An 876-nucleotide genomic window follows, 5' to 3' on the forward strand; every position below is an offset into this window, starting at 1 on the left:
GTGATAAAACACGTACAGAAGTTCTTGGCGCATTTTCCATTATTTGTTGGACATTTTCTTTTAATTCTTCAGTCCGCTTTTTAGGTCGGCCGCTTCCTTCTTTTCTTGTTACACTGCCCGTTTCACGAAAAACATTAACACAACGCTGAACTGCACTTTGAAAAATTTTGTACTCAACAACGCCGGGAAATTGATTTTGAAATTCTATGAAACATTCCTCAATAGAATACTTCCATATTCCATCAATCTTGCGTCCATTTCTAAAGTAGGACTCTATGATAAACACTTTTTGTTCTTGAGAAAACACCATTTTAAACGCTTTTTAAAACGAAAATATTCAAATTGATAGCGGCGATATAGCGCTTTGACAGATGACGTTTAAGTTCATTTGCTATAAGCTACGCCCTACGTCCAAATTTTCAGAACCAACTTGACCACGTTTTTATTTGAACGCTCATTATATAATGCAGGAAACTTCTAGGGCAGATAGATCTCTTTAAAATAATATGTGTTTGCCTTATAAACATTGGTCTGGAACAGCCCCGTTTTAGAGATACAGGGTGTTGAAGTTGTTAAAAAAAATTGATTTTTTGTTTATATCTCCGGAATCTATTAACCGATCTCAATAAAATTTGGTACAGATAATGTATGATAGTAGGCCTTACATCCCCTAAAATATGAGCTTTAAAGATTTAACCAGTGGTGTACAACTGAACAGGGGTCACCCTTTTTTTACAAAAAAAAACTAGGCCACTGCATTTTCTACAAGTTATTGTAACGGATTTATATTCTAATGTACAAAATATGTAAAAAAGGTAACTTGAATTTTTTTCCCTAAGATTCGCCGTTTTAAGTTATTCATACCAATACAATCCC

The sequence above is a fragment of the Anoplophora glabripennis genome, unplaced genomic scaffold (assembly GCF_000390285.2).
Source record: "Anoplophora glabripennis isolate ALB-LARVAE unplaced genomic scaffold, Agla_2.0 scaffold1422, whole genome shotgun sequence".
Classification (NCBI taxonomy): Eukaryota; Metazoa; Arthropoda; class Insecta; order Coleoptera; family Cerambycidae; genus Anoplophora; species Anoplophora glabripennis.